The following is a 7,932-nucleotide window of genomic DNA, read 5'->3' as shown; positions in this document are numbered from 1 at the left end:
CGCCGCGACTTTGTCGTTTGTCGTTACGGTCGGTCGCTGTCGCTGCAGTGTGTCTTGGCCTTAACCCGGGGGACATAGACCCTCTCAGCATCAGTATCACTATCACCATCAATGTCAATATCATATGGCGCAATAATTTAATTAGTCTGTGGACAACAAACAAATAACTACGTCGTAGTAAGACGCTTGGCGAAATCTAGCACATTAAGGTCGCGAATATAAAAACATACTATTTCATCAGGGCCTAGGATGCCAAACTGCACCCGCTTTACATTCCGAAGAGGAGCAGTAGAATCGGAACACAAGGCCGTCGCCATCTTTCTCGTCGCCGATGTCAACCGTTTTCTTCCTTTTCGTTTTGCTTTCACACGATAGCCTAATAACAAGTAAAAAATCACATACAAATGTATGTAATCAGCTCTAGGATCATTTACAAGCAAGACTACTACAACAGCTATCGCATATAGTTTTAATAACTGTAATAAACCACCGAAAACACCTAACCTACATTCAAAGAATGTTGAAAGTGGGCATCAGCACCACTCTGGTCCACTCAATGTAAACCTGCGGAAAAACTGCCAGCTATTTATATGGATATTTCACATCCGGGAACTTTGAAGTCGAAAGCACGTGTCTGCCGACCAAAGCTGCCGACCAATCGCAGCGCCCGCAGCTTGGATAGAACGTAAGATTCTCATGTCTCCTGATATAATCAAGTCTCCTGATATAATCATAGATAATAGGGATCTATAAAGACTACGTTTATTTACTACTATGCTAAGTTTATTTATAGAGCTCTATGGGTCCTATAGTCTATGGTACTAGTGGCAGTGCACGTCGCCATTATTTATTGTTTACGTTTACGTAGCCTCGATTTCGATCGTCGACCCAGGTCACGCATGATACGGCCACAGATACGGCCTTGCTGCTATGGTAAGCGTGAAATTGAACACAATGATTATTTGTCTATTAATTTAGTATTATCTATGCTTCTTGGTAGCCTTGGTATGCTTCTTGGTATCACAGCCACAGGCACTTTAAGCGTTTCAATATTATTATGTTTGGTACCGTCAGCTGGGGCTACTTTGAACACTTTTCAGATATTTAAAAAAAAATCATTGCACATGGTATAATGAAATCTTTGAATGGTGAGCTATATTGCCTTGGGGCTATACTTGAATCAAAAGAATGGTCGTATAAATGATCAGATTGGTTAAAGTGATGTGATTAGGGGCTATTTTGAACGTTGTGTGTACTTCTGTGTGGTCTGTAAGTGTACCGTAGTGGCCGTACTTTACTGCTAATTTTTTACAATTTCAAGTCAGCGATTTGCAATTTACTGCGGGACTCCTATTTCATGTATTAAATATTCAAATACATTGTAAAATATTTTATTCATCAACAGAAAAATATGCAAAAGTAATTTTGTCAATATTAAGATTGCCCATATAGCCATAATTCTGATGTCATCTTTTTTGGCCCGGGGTGTTCAATGTTGCCCCGCTGTTCAAAGTAGCCCCAGCTGACGGTATGTTATTAGTTCCAACGTAACAAAGTTAGGTAGTTGTCTAATAATATTAATAAATAAACAGTCCATTTCGGATCAAGGATGGTTCAATTGCCTGTTATTCAGTGTTTGGTATAGTCCTGTAATGTAGGGCTCGTCTCACCAAATTTATGCTAGTTGCCAGCTAACGCAGTAATACAGCAATATCTTCTGGGATTTTTGGTCTTTTAGCCATTTTGCTTTGAGGGCATTATGCAAACTAATCTTATATTATGGGCAGTGTTCTCTATTTAGAAGAACAGCACGAAGTCGAATGACCGTATACTGTTGGTGTTGTTCGGCCCAGTTAGCAATTGGTCAGTATGTATAAAAAGAAAAGAAAAAAAAGGTTTAAAAAAAGCGTTTTATGAGCTACTACTGAATAATCATGTTGATATCTTGTAATGCATGTTATGTGGACAGAATCATTGTTTTTGTTTTTGAGTAACGCTAATGTCGTACTTTCTAACGTCTTATAATTATAAATCGTCATAATTTGGAAACTTTTGGTGAAATCTGATGTATCGAGGAGAAACAAATTGGAAAAAAACGATATGTGAATGCCAAATGTGTCATGTTCACGATGCAGCTTCAGATAAACCAGATTGCACTCAGAGCAATTGGGTTAAAAAAAAAAATTTGGGTAAAATTGGGAACCCCCCCCCCACGGCCTGTTTGCAAAAGCATTTGGGCCTGCTACTATAAAAGATAATGAAAACCCTGATGGGGCTAAACATACCTTCACATATGTTCTTTCCCTGCACAGGTCATACACATGTGCAAGTCGTTTCTAGAAAACCTTTGGATTTCGCATGAGATCTTTTATTTTAGGATGATTCTGAAATAGGGTTTGTAACTTTGGTGACTACAAATTTCATATGACAATTAACATAATTACTGCTGTGAAACAAATGCAGTTTCACAGAATAAACAATATATATAAATACATATCTATATATATTTCCAATACACAATGTCACCATCACTTACAGGGTCTACAAGAAGCTTGGCACAGTAGAAGCATACACATCTAAGGATTTTAACAGTCTTTGTCAGAAATCCACAGTGAAACACTGGCTTTGCTAGCTCAATATGGGCGAAGTGACCAGGACAGTCTGCCATGTTGCATGCACAGGTCTGGCATCTGGGAAACCCGGGTCAACGGCTCCCTGGCGGGATCATGACCAAGCTTAGGGCGCCCACCTTCCATTGTCTCTGGATATTTGATCTCACATACTGACATTCGTCTCTGTTAATAAAAAAAAATTATTATTAAAAATTGAACTACTGTATAAGCTGTATATTTCGCAGTGGTTTAATTTTCGCAAATTTCGTGAACACGTCCGACGCGCCCAAAAATACAACAGCGAATAATGCATACGGGAATAATTCCATATTCACAGACGGCGGAAATTACGAATCGGAATTGTCGTCATGTCTGAATTGCGAAAATATTGTAGTCGCACGAAAATACGGCTACCGTATATAGATTGCATTAAGGAATATAGTCCCATTGATTATGCAATGTTGACGAATAACCACCAATCAATACCACCAATCAATCTATAGCCAACTATCAGTATCGCTGCATAGGGTCTATGTGCCCAGGGTAGTTTTTTTTTTTTTTTATTTCTGCGTAGAAAAAAAGAACGTACGCTGGTCACTATTGATATGGTTAGGTTAGGGTTAGGCTAGGGAGTAGGACTCCCTAGATACACATTAATGTAGACCAACGCAAGAGGTAGGGTTACAAAGTGTCCGTATCTTTCTGCGAGGAGATGCCCGAGTGAATCACTCGTGCCGGTTTGCTGGTGCGTTTTTCAGATACTAGAACTTCCAAACTGTTTATATTCTAAGGGGAAGGTTTCTCCGCTATTCGAGAACTACAGTGTAATGCTGGCAATTACTCTTGTATTAACTAATTAACCTGTTAGCAAAAATTCGAAGTGACGACGGCGAATATCGAGCGCATTTATGTTGACCTGTGACGTATGCATTTCCCCCCAGATGCGGGCATAGCGATCGCAAACGCAGGCCTCCGATTGGTCGGTGAAGTCCACTCTTCAAACCGAGTACGTGCACAGGTCATACGCAGAAATGGGCTCAGTTAATATTCGCGCTCGACACTGAATTTTGGACAGGTTATATATTATAATAGCAGAGTATTGCGATACATAGTAAGTTCCAGATAGCGGAGAAAGGTTGGGTGTTGAATAAACCAGTTTGAAGTTCTAGTATCTGAATAACGCCCAGCAAACCCGGCGAGTGATGTCACTCGGCATTCTCGCGCAGAAAAGGATAGGGACATTTGAACCCTATGCCTCTTGGGTTTGGGTTACTTATTGTATCTAGCGACTCCTAGCTTCGTTAGTGAAGTAGGCGAGGTAGGTCCGCATATTAGATGTAATGGTAGCGTTTTCGGTATACCGGAGCGTACCCAGGTAAGTTCCGGCATAACCCGGGGGGGGCCATGACCTCTCAGCAATCGAGTAGTGACTATCAGCATCATGTAATATCATATGGAGCAATAATTTAATTAGTTGTGACAACAACAATAACTACGTCGTAGTAAGAGCTGGTGAATGCTAGCACATTAAGGTCGGAATATAAAAACATACTATGTTTCATTCAGCTAGGAGTGCAAACATGCACCGTTCCATTCGCGCAAAGGACAGTAGAATCGGCCAGAAGGCGGTCGGATCTTCTCGTCGCGAGTCAAACGTTTTCTTGCTTTTCGTTTTTGCTTTCACCGATTAGCCTAATAAATAAGTAAAAATCACATAAAATGTTATGTAATGCCGTCTAGGATCATTTACAGAGCAAGATACTACAACAGCTATGCATATAGTTTAATAATTAAATAAACACGAAAATCACTCACCTACGATTCAAGAATGTGAAAATGTGGCATCAGCACACTCTGGTCACTCAATGTAAACTGCGGAATAAACTGCCAGCTATTTATAATGGATATTTCAGATGCCGGGAACTTTGAAGTGAAAGGCACGTGTCTGCCGACCAAAGCTGCGAGACCATCGCAGCGCGCCGGCAGGTGGATAAGTTTTCCTATGATCGAATAAAAATAATGAAATATAATAGAACGTAAGATTCTCATGTATAGATATAATCATAGATAATAGGGATCTATAAAGATACGTTTATTACTACTAAGTGCTAAGTTTATTTATAGAGCTCTAGGGTCTATACAGGCTATAGTCTATTGGTCTAGTGGAGTGACGTCGCCCATTATTTATTGTTTTACGTTCACCGTAGCTGCGATTTCGTAATCGTCGACCCAGTCAGCGCATTGATACGGCCACAAGAATACGGCTTGCTGTATGGTAAGCTGAACTTGAACACAATGATTATTTGTCTTTAATTTAGTATTATCTATGCTCTGGTAGCCTTGGTATGCTTTTGTATCGACAGGGGCCACAGGACTTGAAGCGTTTCATATTATTATGTTTGGCTACGTCGTCAGCTGGGCTACTTTGACACTTTTCAGATATTTAAACAAATCATTGCAGGCATTGTCATATCTTGTATCTTGTATGTTTGTCCTCTCTTTGTATTACAAGGCCCTCGAATCAAGGCGGGTTCATACTGAAAAGCAAAGGTAAACGGCGCGCCACTCCCGGCGCTTCTAATTTTTCTACATGTTAGTGTCCGGATCGACAGAATTTTCCGTACATAATCTAATTCGGTTTTAATAGTCGTGCATGGTTTGATCCTATACGGATCATAACCTTCATAAGTTGATAATCTCAAAGTCCGGGGTTGGGCTGGAGATATAAAGAAGATGGAGAGGTGATCAAGTCAGTAGATGCTGCATGCGGATCGCAGCGGAATAACCGTTGTGACCTTGCTATTTACCTAAGGATGAAGGGGCAGTGATTCCAATACGGAAATCAAGAGACAAGAAGCTAAACTTAAAGGGTATCTTAGAATTTTGTACATGCCGAAAACAGTGATCACTCAGATGAGCGGGGTGCAGCGACAGGCTTCATTAGCAAGAAGGAATTGCCTTTTATCATGATTTTTCGCCGAGTTTTTCCAGTCCCTTTGCCAGTTACTGTATTTTTGTGCACCTATATTTTTCATAAGCTATACAATTTATATAAAATGTTTCATATCTTCTTCATATTCGTTTTATTACATCTATAACTTATCTCGTTAAATTATTTTTAAAGTATGCCTTTTAGGTCAATCATGGCAAGTTTTGCATATAAATGGCAAAACGAATTCGTTAAATGATAGTAGCATTTCATATATTACTTCAGTCCGGGTGTGGTGTTAATGTTTATCATGTTCTTTTTGTTTTTGGCCTCTAGTTTTCAATTTGTCTCTTTAATTTGTTTAGTATTGGATCTTGACTTGGTTTTTTTTCCAGTTTTAATGAATTTTGATGGTGAGCTATATTGCTTGGGGCTATATTGAACGAAAGAATGGTCGTATAAATTGATGGAGAATGGTTAATAAGTGATGTGATTAGGGGGCTATTTTAATATTGATAGGGGCTATTTTTTCCGGTATTTGAACGTGTGTAAGTGTGTTTAATTTGTGTGTTGTAAGTGTACCGTAAGTGGCCTGTAGCTTTACTGGCTAATTTTTTAGGCAATTTCAAGTAAGGCGATTGTTGCAATTTACGTGCGGGACTTCTATTTCATGTGTAAAATAGATTGTAGCATTGTAAATGCTTGTAAAAGTACATTGTAAAATAGATTTTATTCATCAAGGAGAAATATGCAAAAGTATTTTCATATTAAAAGCGCAATGGCATCCAAGTAATCATCTTCAGTACTAGATAGGCAAAATCTTCGTGTCATGACATAATCATACTACGTATGGCAGTTTATGGCAAAATAAACTCTAGTTCTCCATTTCACTGCGCGTATGTCTATAAAAGGCGTCTTTTGAAATACTCGAGATTGTTGACAGTTCCCATTCCAAGCAACGTGCAGCGTGCGCGGTCGCAGCGTTACGGCGCAGCAAGATAAAAACATGTGAGTCACGTCACAGTTCGATGTTATGTTGTTTGAAACAATTTAGAGATTGGCGGCGTTGGCGCTGATTATGATTTCGAGACTCTTTCTTGTGGGAACGCGCAGTTCAAATGGGAGGACAGAGTTTTAATTTGGCCATAAGGTAGTATGATATGCATGACACGAAGTATTTGCTAGTCTAGTACTGAAGAAATTAGCGTTTAGATGCGCAATTGTGCGCTTTAGAATTGCCCATATAGACATGAATTTGATGTCATCTTTTTGGCCCGGGGTGTTCATGTTGCCTCGTCTGTTACAAGTAGCCCCTAGCTGACGCGTATTGTTATTAGTTCCAACGTAACAAAGTTAGGTAGTTGGTCTAATAATCATTAATAAATAACAGTCATTTGCGATGGACAAGGCATGGATTCAATTGCCTGTTATTTCAGTGTTTTGGTAGTACACGCCTCATAGGTGTATGTAGCCCAGGGTACTGGCGAACGTACGCCTGGCTACGTGCCGGTATACGGACGTACTCTGTGCAACTTATTTGAATATGGAGTTCTGTTAGGGAGTAAGGCCAGGGTACGTTCCGGCAGCTACCGCTGGGTGACATAGACCCTCTCAGCAGTAGTACCCCGCATTGGGCCGCAATGTGTTTTCCCATGGCACACACTAAACCATTATAATAATGATAAATTAATATACGAACATGTGTTTGTAATCATGGCCATGGGTGCTAAACTACTGAGTCTGCATGTGTTTGTATAGACCGAATAATTCTGTCCCATAAACCTTTCTTTATATTTTGCTGAGAGTTATTGAATATTGGACGCAAAGGGGGTTATTAAATTTTGTGAGATGCATGCAAAATGCATGCGCTGGCTAATGCGGCGCCTACCAGATGGCGTGAAAAAAACTCTACGTTCGCTGCTACATGGCTTTCCTTGCATCTGATATGTGTAGTACACATTACATTCACTTCAATCGTTATTTAATTGTTATTTAGATTGTTTTTCAGAACCCCGCTTTCATAACTTTAGTTAATTACGTTGGCCATTTACAAATAATAATGCCAATCAGAGGAGTCTTACATAGGAGTTTCTCGGCTTGTTATATGTGAGCCTGCAGGGGCTGATAGACTCGCTCTGATTGGGTCTGCATTGTTTGTAAATTGGCAGACGTACAAATTTGACTAAAGTTAAGTGAGCCGCGAGTTCTGAAAAACATTTTTAGAAGTAAATAACCGATTGAAGTGAAGTGTATACATATCAGTAGCAAGGTAACGGCCGACATGTAAATGGAACGGTTAGGCTTTTTTTCGCGCAATAGGGCGTACGGGCCGCCTTAGACAGCGCATGGCATTTTGGCTGCGATCTCAGAACATTTCAATGAACCGGCGTT

The 7,932-nt window shown here is 39.9% G+C and overlaps 2 protein-coding genes across 4 annotated transcripts in view; one reads left to right on the top strand and one right to left on the bottom strand.

Annotated features, from left to right (window-relative positions):
* Positions 1–2,789, bottom strand: part of LOC106804716 (DNA-directed RNA polymerase II subunit RPB1-like) — a 19,440-nt gene extending 16,651 nt beyond the window's left edge. Inside the window, exons 1-2 of the mRNA XM_014806009.1 lie at positions 2,537–2,789; positions 2,286–2,384 (exon numbers count right to left, since the gene is read on the bottom strand). The gene's annotated coding sequence lies outside the window, so the exon portion shown is untranslated. The remainder of the gene's footprint in view (positions 1–2,285; positions 2,385–2,536) is intronic.
* The window catches only part of LOC106804718 (methylated-DNA--protein-cysteine methyltransferase-like), a 19,162-nt gene continuing 11,893 nt past the window's right edge, over positions 664–7,932 (top strand). The window contains exons 1-2 of one of the 3 annotated variants that reach the window (XM_014806013.1): positions 664–685; positions 869–933. The gene's annotated coding sequence lies outside the window, so the exon portion shown is untranslated. The other 2 variants (XM_014806014.1, XM_014806012.1) reach the window with 2 other exon arrangements.

This window comes from Priapulus caudatus, unplaced genomic scaffold, assembly GCF_000485595.1.
Source record: "Priapulus caudatus unplaced genomic scaffold, Priapulus_caudatus-5.0.1 Scaffold84, whole genome shotgun sequence".
Lineage (NCBI taxonomy): Eukaryota > Metazoa > Priapulida > Priapulimorpha > Priapulimorphida > Priapulidae > Priapulus > Priapulus caudatus.
The sequence above is the reverse complement of the archived record's forward strand: the minus strand, read 5'-3'. Positions and strand labels throughout refer to the sequence as shown.